General features: G+C 38.0%; 1 protein-coding gene across 22 annotated transcripts in view; it reads right to left on the bottom strand.

The window, feature by feature from the left end:
• Positions 1–13,685, bottom strand: part of TENM2 (teneurin transmembrane protein 2) — a 1,469,731-nt gene that overhangs the window by 1,400,483 nt on the left and 55,563 nt on the right. The window contains exon 1 of one of the 22 annotated variants that reach the window (XM_080555521.1): positions 9,986–10,002. The exons of the other annotated variants lie outside the window; for them this stretch is intronic. The gene's annotated coding sequence lies outside the window, so the exon portion shown is untranslated. Of the gene's footprint in view, positions 1–9,985; positions 10,003–13,685 lie in introns of those variants that run through there. 22 annotated transcript variants of the gene reach the window in all.

A 13,685-nucleotide genomic window follows, 5' to 3' on the forward strand; every position in this document is an offset into this window, starting at 1 on the left:
TATAGTGGCCAGGGCAGGTAGTCAGAACCATGATAATTTATACTGTCTGAGAACCAGCTAAATATAATTCCAATCTAAATCAACAATGATCTTAAATTACAAAAGTAAATTCCAATACGTACAAACTGATGACCTTGCACAGATCCCCCCATCCTTCTGAACAGAAGGAAACCAATTCAATAATTTCTGATTTACAAAGCTAATGAGTGAGAAAACTTCCCTGGGAAACGCTAGATTTGGCCCTGAAACTTTGCCTGGGGTTAGAAACTCATCAGTCATTTGATCTGTATCTGGAATATTCACAGTCAGTTCTAAAGGAGCTGGAATAAAACCTGTGTATGTAGCAATACCCTAGTAATGACCATGAAAAGCTTTTGTGCTTATCACTGTTTAATAAAGCTGTGACTAATTTAGGATATCTGGATTATTTTAATCCTTAAATATATATATATACACACACTGATTTTGAGAAAAATCAACATTTTTGTATCTTCAGATAACATGCTAGTATCTGCTGAGCGGATGAGTCCTTCTGACTCCCATCAATCATTTGTTATGCCTGGGGAAGATTACAATGTGTATTCATTTCTAGCATAATCATTTGGAAGAGCTACATAAGGTCAGGGATACCAAAGTTTGACAAATGTATACTATTTTAAATAATTGCAGCTAAAGAAACTCTGCAAAGATGACTGCATGCCAATATACAGTGTCTGCTCTAGAAAAATATGGCAAAGTGATTGATTTACAGAAAATAGTGTGGAATTTTGGTGCTTAACAATATACTATTGTGAGAGTCTGGATGTATACACATATTCAAACACAGCAGCACAAAAATTAACTTTACCTAAAATAAAACCACTGAAATTGAAATGAAAATAATACTTGGAGTCTATAGCATCTTTTGATTAATATTGGTACATGGACTACCTTACACAGAAAGCCAAAGCTAGTGAAAATTCACAAGGGGAGTTGCTAAACTGCCCAGGACATTTACATTTATTTTGCATAAATTCCAAGATCAGATGTAAAAATAAAGGAATGAAAGAGATATCTTGGTCATCGAGTTCAATCCCAGACTGCTACAGACATTAATATTCCTTGAGATTATTTACTAATTTACCAAGGTTCATCACCAAACGAGCCTGTCTGCTTGCCCTCACTACTCCACCTGAAAGGCTATTCCAGAACCTACCATTTTTAACAAAAGAAATCTCCACATTTCTGCACACTGCTTCTCTTCAAATCTGTTGATAACTAGTTGCTACTATGCCATCATCATCGTTTTGCTTAAATAGGTCTTTCCCATTCATGGTGTTTAATCCCATATAATTTTTTTTACATTTATATCTAGGAAATCACTCTCCATCTCAGCCCTCCTTATGTTGCTTTAAGAAAACCAAGCTCTTCCAGTCTACTGTGATACCATAAACATCCCATTGCTCAGGTCATTCTAACAGCCAATCTTCTGTACTATATATAAGAAAAATCCATATAGAAAAACTTCCTGCCCAGTTTGCTGCTAAAGCGTGGAATAACTTGTTTCCTACAAAAGCAGCAGAAGGAAGCAGTCCACGCCTTTTTGCTTAGTAAACTAATCTTTACTGACATGACCTGTATTTAATTCACCTCCCAGCCTTGACACGTCCTGCATCCCAAAAGAGTGTTCTGATAACGTTCCGGAGGAGGTGAACACCATTGTCACCTAAGAAGGGTACATGGGAAAGGTTCCTGGCTGAACAGTGGGGCCTTCTGTTTGTGATGTGTGTCTAGTTTGGGCTGGCAGGTTGTCTCTCATTTCTTCCTGCTAGACCTGCTCTGCTTGATATGCAATACTTGCAGTGTCACTGCACTAACAGTACAGTGGAGAGCCCATATCCTGAAAATTTACCAGTCTTAGACAGAAGTTCTGATCAAGTTTCTGAGTCAGCCAGGAAATGTGGATGTTGCTTTTGAAAAATAAAGGTCACAGTTTTCCTTCAGCAACTTTACAGATAAGTCTTGTCCAATCCTGTATACATTTAAAAAAAACAACCAAACAATAATTTCTACACACACACATCAGAGAATCGTAGAATCATTCAGGTTAGAAAAGACCTCCAAGATCATCAAGTCCAACTTTTAACCTAGTACTGACAAGTCCACCACCAATTGTACGTACCTACACATACATATTCGTGCCTCTGGTGGGTGACAATATCTCAAGCACTCATTTATCTTGAAAGGTAGGCTTACCAGTGCAATTATTTCAATGTAGGGAGTGATTTATATATTTCACATAATTTGGCCCTCAAATTAAAAGAGAAGTTTCAGTTTTCCCTTTCACCTTGAGAAAAAAAAAAAAACACTATGCAAACAATCTACTTATTTCTCATTCAGGAAATAAAACTCAGTAAATAGGAAATAATAATTTCCTATTAAGGAATTATTCATATTAGGAAAATAACAAACCAGTTTCTGTAGTGTAGTGGTTATCACATTTGCCTCACATGCAAAAGGTCCCTGGTTCAAAGACAGGCAGAAACAACTTGGAAGAAGCAGTGTGGCCAGCAGGGCTAGGGAAGTGATTGTGCCCCTGTACTCGGCTCTGGTGAGGCCGCACCTCGAGTACTGTGTTCAGTTTTGGGCCCCTCGCTACAAGAAGGACATGGACGTGCTCGAGCGAGTCCAGAGAAGGGCAACGAAGCTGGTGAGGGGTCTGGAGAACAAGTCTTACGAGGAGCGGCCGAGGGAGCTGGGATTGTTCAGCCTGGAGAAGAGGAGGCTCAGGGGCGACCTTATCGCACTCTACAGGTACCTTAAAGGAGGCTGTAGCGAGGTGGGGGTTGGTCTATTCTCCCACGTGCCTGGTGACAGAACGAGGGGGAATGGGCTAAAGTTGCGCCAGGGGAGGTTTAGGTTGGATATTAGGAAGAACTTCTTTACTGAAAGGGTTGTTAGGCATTGGAATGGCAATGGAAGGCTGCCCAGGGAAGGGGTTGAGTCACCATCCCTGGAGGTCTTTAAGAGACGTTTAGATGTAGAGCTTAGTGATACGGTTTAGTGGAGGGCTTGTTAGGTCAGAGGTTGGGCTTGGTGATCTTGGAGGTCTCTTCAAATCTACACAATTCTGTGATTCTGTGAAAATCTGGCAGTAAAATTTTTCATCTGTAAAGTATGACAACATCTTTCTTATTTAAATAAGCTTTTACCAAAGTTGACAAATTTAAGTAACTTAAATTAGGCAACTGAATCTGTACTTATTTGGCACACAAGACGTAAGCAGGGCTAAAACTCTCAGATCTGTCTCAGACTTTACCATCAACAAGACTAAGCAATATAGTTACCATTTAGCTTGATGATGTACAGGAACTATATAGATCAAGTGGTTTGAACATTTGTGCAATTACACCTTTAGTTTTACAAACTAGGTAGTCTTTCACAAATCCTTAGATTTAGCACTTGACTTTCCTTGCCCAGTCCTTGGTCTCTCAGCCCCAGGGCTGCCCCTATCTCCTTCTCTCTCTCTTCAGCTCCTCCTGTCTGCTCCCAGGCTGGTTGGTACCCACTGCGGTCTGGTGGCGTGGTGTAACAACTGATTTAAGCCACACAGCCTCCAACAGCACTGGTGCTGCTGCCCCACGTTCCTGTACTAGCACTCCAAGAAGCTCTAAAAACAGCTGGACGACAGGCCTTAGAACACTCAGAACTAATTTTGTTTGGTGGGTTAGCTCAGCCTTACGCGTGCTGATCCATCTGAGCAGCTGCATAAGCAGCACGGCTGGCACTGGGCAAGAGGCAGGAAAGCCCGGCTGGGCAAGTGCCTTCCAGTGGGGGGCACACACCAGCTGTAACAGGTTGTGAAACTGCATCCTGTACCAAGCAGGCCTGGCTTCCTCTGGCCGTCTTTGCCTCCCCAGCCCTTCCAGTGACAGATGCAGACATGCAGAACCAGCCCGGCTCTGGCTGAGCTTGCCAGGGGTCTGCCTGGCCTGCCACTAAGGCACCACAGACAGGTTGTCCTCTTCTCATTCCCACCTCCGCTTCCCATTAAAAGCAGCCAACAAACAAAGTAAAGCCTCCTCCTGTTCTCTCTCCAAGTGCACAAAGTCTGCAGAGCTGCTCTACATGCCCAGTTGATAGGGCTTTGCCATTTGGAGCCTTGGCTCCAAACTGCCCGATGGCCAGAACTAGGACCAAACATACAGCGATCTTCCCCTCAGCACATACATATATTTTTGTGTTTGTGTACATGAAAGTATGTATGTTCTTCTTATAATATATAGAAATATATACATACACACACATAGAAATGTAAAATACACAAATTTAGTTAACCAAATGGTTTTAGTAAGAATTCAGGGTATAGAAAAAGAAGAAATTGCCAAGGTTTATAACAAAATAGCACATTTTGCTCTCTTCAGTCTGCTGTTTTCACAAATTTGAAGATTTAATGGCATGCAATACAACCCCCAATTTTCAATATTCAATGTCCTGTCTTGCTCCTGTTTCAGTCAGTGGGGGTTTTGCTGTTATCTCTAGAAGAACACGGGTGAGCATGTGGTTAGTGTGGCATTTGCACAATATTAAAATAGCCTCTCACTATCAGAACACTTTGCCATAGTTAATTAAATATATGAATGACTTGTTTGAACGATCTTCTGTTTGTGTTCTGGATCGTAGCCATACAATCTGCTGATGGTGCCAGGGTTATCTCTGCTTCTGCTTAGACTCTCTCTGGTTTGTTCTGCTTACTGTGGTTTGTTAAGCATATGTTCTTGTGAGTATTTCTAACCCCAACCTCCACTTTTTTTTTATACTTATATAAACTGAAAGTGACAAGCCATTTGTTTACTGTGGTTCTAAATTAATTAGGATTCTCTAAGGCGTATTTCATACTGTTTGCTGCAGATCCAGTTTACTGAGCACTGTAGTAGTACTTCGTACCTTACACATCTAATTTATTTTTTTTAAAAGAATCTCAGAATATTTTGTTATAGGTAGTAATGATATTCTAAAAGAGGGAGTTATATAAAAACAGAGAGATAACATAACTAATGCATAGCAACTCAGTGACACATCTAAGAATATAAACTTGAATGTCTATACTCATAATTGATAGGTAATTACTACAATAATCTTAGAACCACAGAATCATGCTGCTCTGGGCAGCCTGCTCTAGTGGTTGGCAACCCTGCCCAGAGCAGGGTTGGTTGAAACTAGATGGGGGGTTGAAACTAGCAAGGGGGTTGAAACTAGATGATCTTTAAGGTCCTTTTCAACCCAGGCCATTCTATGATTCTATGAATCATTTAGGCTGGAAGAGACCTCTAAGATCATCAAGTGCAACTGCTAACCTAGCACTGCCACTACACCATATACCTAAGCACCACAAATACACATCCTTTCAATAGCTCCAGGGTTGGGGACTCAACCACTTCTCTGGGCAGCCTGTGCCAATGCCTCACAACCCTTTCAGTGAAGAAATTTTTCATAATATCCGACCTAAATATCCCCTAGCACAACCTGAGGCCATTTTTTCTTGTCTTTTTGCTTGTTCCTTGGGAGAAGAAACTGACCCCAACTTGCTGCAACCTCCTCTGAGTGTCTCATGCCCCTAGGTGCATCATCTTGCTACAGCAGAGATTTTTCCAGGTCAGTGACATGTAAAATAGAAGATACCGATATTCTTACTTAGTCCATTCCTTTATTTCAGCTTGGTAGCATTTGCCATTGTATTAGCATGATTTGTACAGGAGAACACAATAAAAGATCTATTTTCTAATAGCTAGATTTGTGCTACACTGAACTCAAAATGCTTAAGTTATTCAGCTTGTTGGACTTTTACACTCATGCATAACACTGTTGTTCACCTTCAAAAAAAATTTCAGGCAATGAACTGAGATTTACGTCTGTAGCAATTATATATATATATATATATATATGCTATTAACTTCACTGTCAAGTATACTAAAAAAGTAAGTAAGTAAGAAGCATAGGTAATCATAAAAACATTACTGTTTACCGGTCCTCAATAATAATTTTGCTAATTTGCTGCGATTAACAGTTCCCAGACAACTCCAGAGTATATCAGTGACATAGAATTTTCTCATAGACCTCGTATGAAAGTATGAAACAATGAAAGACCTTGAAAACACTAACATTACTAACCGCTGATGTCTTGCCACTTGAAAGAGCAAGCAAGGTCACTGACAATTGAAAAGCCAACATTATGTACAACTGCCACCTAACTGTTGTCTAGAATAAATGAAGGCCTAATCTGTGGAACATCTAGAATATCACTTCCAACCACTTGTTCCAAAAGCTTTTCCAGGTCCTGAAGGTGTAATACTGCCTTTCTTACAGTGTTTCAAACAGAAATTCTCATGCTTGTTGATACCGTACTGGTCCTTCTAGAGATACATACTGTAACCAGCACAAAGGCCAGTGGTCAGAACACCAAGCCAACTTCTTTCATGAACATGAAAGAAGTTCTAATTCTTCTTATTCCTTCTAATATGATACCTCCCGGTGCCATTTGCTGTCCTCAAAGAGTGTATGGTACTACTTTCCGAAAGTATGCCAGCATGATTTTGGAAAGTGTAGTAACCTTACTTTGCCTCTTTGCACAGCATGTTTCAAAATTCTGTTTGGATTAAAGAATCAACCAGAGACAGCTGTATTTTTGTAAGCTGTGAGCTCATACTTATCTATACTTTCTGCAATTTCATCTCATGTTAATTTCTTTACAATCAATTGCAAAATCGGGACTCTTATTAATCTGTTTTGAAATACCATGGTTTGTTTGCTCTGCTTTTCTTTTACCTCCTGCTACTAACTACTAGGTCACACTGTTACTAAGTACTAGATCATCACATGCATGCAAGAGAAAATTAAATACAATATAAATGCACATATAAAATAGGTATTATAAATGAAAAACTGATCAAGTACTAAACATCCACTTTAAAAAAAACATTAAAATTATTCTAGTTTTACGCTCACTTGTATTTGCTTTCTTTATACAAGAATGGTCCTGTCTCTAGGCTTAAGTTATTTGCTGAATACAAATACAAGTCACAGCACCTGTTAATAAAGAATGTATGTTTGTCTTCTCCACGGATTAAGCTGCAGCAAGAACACTTATGTTCTTCCACTAGAGCTTAACTTACTGGAAACCAGTCAAAGGTTTGATTCTAACACAGAAATCAGTTCATAAATCAAACCCAGATTCATCAGAAAATAATTTTAAGTTGTGTTTTATTATGATAAAGTGTCTGTGATAAGGACAGAGTGAGAAGGGTTTCTTTATCCAGAGGATGTAGCTAGAGAATGATTTTTCTAGAAAATAAAGGTCTCATTATGTAAACTGTGCAAAACCATCCTCTTCAAGAAATCCTTTGTGCCACGATTCCTCATAATGCAAACGCTTACTACTTCCTGATCCTTATCAATCCCCAGCCAAGAGCAGAGTTTGATCCTAAAGAGGTAAAAATAATAGGTTCCATACAGCCTACTACAAACTTAGCTATTACTGTAGATTAAATTGTGGAAGACAGACAGTTGTAGTATAGAAAAACACAGCATACATTGAATTTGGCTTAATGTCTACGCAATATCTAGCACAAACAACATAGGACTGGGCTTAGCTAACTCTTCCCAATAAAGCACCATCCTTTAAAACCAGCTGCACTGAATTCTGTGTCAAAAGATCAGCCACGTAGGCCTATATTCTGCATCTTATAGTGAACTGTGGCTGTTGCTAAGGAAAATACCTAACGGTAAGAAGAGCACAGAGAAACCCTCCCCAGCTTACAGTAAACACCAAACTTATATTGAGCTGAGATAGATACAATCCAGAAATTCTCTTGGAAAATGCCTATTTGTCCAAAGCAAACATCCATGGAAAGGTTGATTCTGACAAAGTGGCCCAAAGAAAAATTAAAAAGAATTCAGAAAAAAAAAAAAAAAAAAGCATTTCAGTAAAGTGAAGGTATCCTGTTTAGACCTTTTCTGGAACATGAGCTTCCATTTCAGATGTTCTTCACTTTTTTTATTATTTTTTAACATTTTTATTTATTTATTTAATATTTAGGGAAAAACACAAATTATGTAATTGAAAAATTTCCTGGATTTTATTTTTTTAATTAAAATTTCACACTTTTGGAATGGAACAAATGTAATTAAATACCAAGGAAAAAAAACAGAAAACAAAAACAAAAACATGAACATCCAGTTCTTGGCCTACTTGAAATGCAGGAAATGACAGCTGTACTTCTGTACTTCTTTAGCAGTTCTAGCCTCTCTTCCATCTCTTCTGTCTGTAAACTTACCTTATTTTTATATTTTTTAAATTAAAATTATTAAATAACGTTATTAGGATGTTAGTCCTAATGTCCTTAGCAGTCACCTAAACACCAGAACAGAGTGGCATCTAACAAAGATGCAGACACTTGCAGTGAAACCAACGTGCAGGTACCCTATGTGATTATTAAGATGTTATTCCAATAGCCACTTTCTATAAAGTATGACTGTATAGCCATTTCAAAATCAGTGTTAAAAGCCATCTATCAAGATTTCTCTTTGGTTTAGTTACTTATACTCAAATTTGCTTAGAGAAGTCATTACTGTTACTGTCAGAGAAGACATAAGCTTCAGCAGTAGTACTTGGCTACTAGGCAGTGTTTTGTTTTCTTTGTTTCAATTACTGCTTACACTACATATAATAATAGTTGTCCCATGTTTGTCTTATTTCTAAATTGCCTCGTTCTGCATATGCAGTAACAGCACATGTCTCCACCATGCATTTTTTTCCTCTCTCCAGAAAACCAATTACTATGCCTTGTCCCATACTGGAATTAGTATGTTGTTTGTTTAACCCTGAATGCTGCAGTCAGCTGGAAATAATAATGACTTATTCTTGGACAAGAGCAAACCAAATTGCTGGTTCACCTCTGAAGATATATATGTGCCCAGCCACTCTGCCGTCATGGCACGTAGGCCCCAGCAGGCAAGGGCTAATGACTTCTTTCACTACAGTGCAAACTAAAAGTAAACTGTGAACTGTAACTCTTTTTGCAATCTTTCAGAGTTAGAGGTTTTAAGATTCTTATTTCCTAATGAGGTTTCAAAGCTTGGAATACCATTAGTGATGCAGCAGTTATTGTTAGAACTTTGCATTCAACATGAATCAAAGGAGAACAATGGTATCAGGGACTGTGCCTGGCTTACATTAGCTCATGTTTTCATTCTTGAAAAAAACATGAGAGAGCTAGGAAGGGTATCAAAATGTCCTTTGTCTTTGCAAACTGTCTGCAATGTAGGGAAGACAGTAGAAGATATATCTTTAGTGTAGGAAGGTTTGAAGAGGTAGGGTTTTCTTTACATTTCCAGACTACAAGGAACAACCTCATCCAATAAACTACTTAAAATAGAATGTCAGCAAAACAGAGATTTACAGATAAGGAAGCACTACTATCAAATGTCTCTATCAATTAAACAGACTTCTAGACTTATGGGGAAAATCTATTTCTACTGATCTCAGTGAGGAAATATACTAAAGTATTCAGATTTGATCTGATTCCTGAGATGTCACATCCCTCACTTTTCTCACTGTTTTTTTTGTTGTTGTTGCTTTTGTTTTTTTTTTTAAGAATCAGACTATTTTTTTCCAGTATCAACCATCTTTAGTTTCTTATAGTTTGTTAGATTCTAATTAGCCGGGCTCAAGTTTTCCACAATAGGTGAAGATTTCTAGGCTAAATGGCATAAAAATTACCAGCCCTTTCAGGAAAGAAGGAAAGACATAACAAGGTTTTTCATTAACAAAAGTGAAGCAAATTAAGGAATTCAGATCCCTGCATTTGGGGGTTGCATGAAGAAGCTGTGTTTTGAATTCATTGTGAAAATCACATTAGAATTTGCCAACAGATCTTGTGAAAATGTTAGTTCAACATATTGCTCAGGAGTTGCTTTGCAACTATGACCTCTGAGGCTTCCATCATACCTGTTCAGTCTTGATGCCCCTGCAGGTTCTTCAAAACATCAGCACCACTCATGCACCATCCCTGTGATTGGTGACGAAGCCAGTTCATCTACAAGACAATGTCAGCAGCTGGATCTGAGATTCTGCCTCTCTTTTATGCTCACTGGCCTCTGAAACTGGTCTGAAGCCCTGATTTAAACAGTCTGGCCTGATTTTTTTTTTTAAGACACTCATACTTTCCTCGCATTTTCCATTTGTGCTCCATGCCTTGTCCCCTGGGTTTTCAAACCTTTTCCATCCTCAGAAGCTGCTTGCCCAGCTTGAGCCAACAGTTTATTAAGAAACTAGGTCTCCTGTATTTTCAAAGCCCAACTTCTGATGAATAGATTTGGTCTTTCAAAACCAAAGCATCTTTGCTAATCAGATCCAAAAGTTCCAAGCTGGGTAGACATTTATTTTTTTCCAAACAATGAAGAATAATAATTAAAAAAAACAGACACTTGGGGTTAATTTGGAGCAGTCTTCTGCCTGAACCATGGTGACATTTGCTTGCTGGCTACAAATCCTTGCCTTACTCTTTCCTCAACGCTTAACTTTCATGATGTCTGAGGACAGCATCCTACTGACAAGAATCACCGCATCACACATTGCTTTAATCCCAGAAATAGGATAGAAAATATCATCGTCAATTTCTAATTATATCAAACTTATATACAGGGCAGCTTAAATAATATTATACATGCATTTCCTAACTTTGAGGTATTTATAGTTTGTTAGTATTCTTTCAGTATTTGTGTGTGTAGGTGTGCTCACAATACAAAAGTCTAAGCTTTTCTACAGTACTTAATGTTTTATTCCTATAGAAGACTAGCACAACCTTTACCAGGTTTTAATCTTAGCTATAAGGCATACATAAAATACTTGTCTGGCATTCATCTGCTATCTGTCAACCTCCGCTTGTTTTCTAATACAGTTAATTTTTTTTACCACTAGACAGACACAAAGAAGAGACAGGCAGAGTATGTCTATGTATGGACTGAAGGAGGAGAGAGAAAGAATACAAGACATTAACAATTACGCCAAGCTTCACTTAAGACAGCAAGTCTCAGCCTGATGACACCATTACCCTCTTAAGACAACTTTTAAGTAAAGACAATTCCAAGGGTCAAAGACATCCAGCACGTAAAGACATACTTGGAGTCTGCCAAATATTGCCTATGCCATATCTAGTGATTAACAGTAGTGTTGCAGCTGGTTTTGTCACTCATTAAATTTACTTAGAGTAATTTTAGGTACTTTAGATATAAAAGTCTTCCTTCCAAAAAGGGGAAAAGGCTTGTGTGACCCACAACAAGGATGTAAGAAAGTTCTTTGGAAAGGTTGACCCTAACAGCAGGATGTACTGGTGGGTATTCGGAATTAAGAGCTGTAAAGGACTGCACTACTATCAACTGTACTCGCTGGTTTCTGACTACTGAAAAAAAAAAAACAAACCACTTTCAAAAAAGTTAATGTAATAAAATGTAATTCCAATTTCATTTCACATTGGCAATGCAATTGCATAAGTTCTCTTTCCTTAGGAAAGGAAGCTAATCTGAAAAAAAAAAAAAACCACTATATTCCAGAATTCATAATTTGATGGCAGTGAAATTTATGCATCCAAGTCACCTATATGTTTTTGAAATACCACCCTTGCAAACTTAACTTGAAGATTTAGTTTTTATATGCACAGTAAAAACTGCTTTTGAACCATGCACACTCAGATCAAATAGGACGATTATCTTAATTGTGTTGTTTGGATTCTCTATGAATTCCTCATGGATCAACAAAAGAGCCAATGAACCAGTAGTCCCATCAACAGAGACCAACAGACTGCAAGATCAGAATGCCTCTACACACTTCCTAAGAGGGTTCGAAACATCATTAACTATAGATGCTCAAGTATACACCAATAAAAAGATCTAAACATTCATTGAATCATTCATCAAATAAAGAAGGTAATGAACAATTTAGAAAAACTCATCTATCTACAACATACCACAACATTGTGCTCCAATTCTAACCAGCACAGAAATATTTATTAAAAATATTGAGGTATTAGATTAACGTTAATGGAAAAAAACAACATACCAACTGCAAAAAGCAACACATACATGTTTTATGTAGTTCAGAAGTATCGATCAGGGGAATTAAGAATCCAAGTTATTTATAAGAGGACAATTTTTGCAGTAAATATCTCTAAAACCATTCCAGATAAAGAACAAACTGTCAGGTCAAATATCCATGAGGAATATCTGGTCTGTTGTGAAGCAGGAGTGTGACCTGTTGAGGATATTTCAAACCTTAGTTTATGATACTTAAAAAGAAAATACTAAGGCATTCAGGATGTCCATAGCAAAATCACCTAACACCAAAGCCTTCAAAGTTTCACAGTCATCAAAATTGTATTCATGAAATTAATAATTAATTTCGCAAAAACTAAATAAACCTACATAACATTGCTTTATCAGCGCTAAAACTTATAAACCCCAAAACTTTATCAGCACTTTTATGTACTATTTTTCATCTGTAAATCTATAGCATGCTAAGAACCTATTTCCTTTAAAGTAAGTGGAAAGTGCTGAGGAATACTTAATAGAGCACAACTTAGAAATCACTGTTCATACAACTCATTTTTTGAGACAAAATTGCTGCCATTTATATAATTGCAATAAAACTTGAACTGTGCCAAACAGAAAACTGTCTCTAATATCAAGGAGCATTTGCTGAGTCTTAAGATGATTTTGTTGTTTTTAACTTGAGCTCTTAGATGCCATTGCCTAATGTAAGCTTGCTGTAATTAAAAAGGTTTAAATTATTTTCTTTAAAAAAATAAAAAATACTAGCTCAGAATGCAAATAGGAACTGTTTTGTGCAGTTATTGACTTCATCAGTCCCCAAAAACATTAGCATTCCACTGTACGAGTCTTTTCCCTTATTTTATTTACAGACAGCCTAAAAGGATGAAACACAACAGGAGAAGTCACTCTCTGAATACATACACTGTACATAAAACTTCTGGCAGGCATTAGTGATATTGCAGCTGGTGATATCTCTCCCTTTGCTAAACAATGACAGGAACACGCTGTATTTGTAAACATGAATTACATGTTACAAAGCAGATTGAGAACTTGCTCTCAGGCTTTTGAAGTTGAGGTATTCATTTTATCTCTTCTCTGTTCCTTTCAGTGCAGCGTCCTCTTACTTTGAAGAGTCAGCTGGTGGTGAAAGAGCAGGCTGCAGACCACTGGCTGCCAGTGCCCCAGGCCTCCGTGGCACCTAGCCCCAGCTCCCAGCATGAGCTATGGAAACCTGTCAGGAATCCTGACGATAGCTCTGATTCACCAGTGTAAACTCTGGGTACCGCTCCTGAGGGCTGTGCACAGCGGTACTGTGTACAACTGGAGTCATTACTTCTGGAAAGTTTGAGGTTGGAACCCACCACTCCTCCATTTTAAGCACTGAGCACACGCACATGACCTTTTTTTCCCCTTCTTTCATAGGTGTCAGATACTTTATTAAATGACCTTAACCTGGCCTTCAGGCTGAATGCACTCTTCACGCCTGACTCTTGCCCTGTGTTTAAGTCTCAAGCAAAGAAAGCAAATGAGCCAATGGATCTTTTCTACAGAGAAAAATCACAATTGGGAAAAAAAAAAGAAAAAGTATAAAGACAAACTTT

This window comes from Anser brachyrhynchus (genome assembly GCF_964034855.1).
Source record: "Anser brachyrhynchus genome assembly, chromosome: 14".
Lineage (NCBI taxonomy): Eukaryota > Metazoa > Chordata > Aves > Anseriformes > Anatidae > Anser > Anser brachyrhynchus.